Below are 286 nucleotides of genomic sequence, written 5' to 3'. Positions count from 1 at the left end.
TAGTACTGCTGGATACGTGTACATGTAGATGAACCTGCTTATCACCACCTGCCTCACCCCATAATCGTCACCATCATTATCACAAATCTAATAGGTGTTCCACGAATGATGGTTTCACCGACGAAAAATTTCGAATGCACTATTTTTGCGTAACGCCGCGATCGTCCTTTTCAAATCCGAAGTTCGTTATTTACCGTTGGAATTAAACGAATCTTTTCTTGTCTATAGCTGCTTTCTTAAGCCCACGCAGTTATATTCAAGTGTTTAAATTCGGAAGTGAGGTAAA

This window comes from Penaeus monodon, chromosome 28 (genome assembly GCF_015228065.2).
Source record: "Penaeus monodon isolate SGIC_2016 chromosome 28, NSTDA_Pmon_1, whole genome shotgun sequence".
In the NCBI taxonomy this organism is placed as follows: Eukaryota; Metazoa; Arthropoda; class Malacostraca; order Decapoda; family Penaeidae; genus Penaeus; species Penaeus monodon.
Note: the sequence above shows the minus strand (reverse complement) of the source record.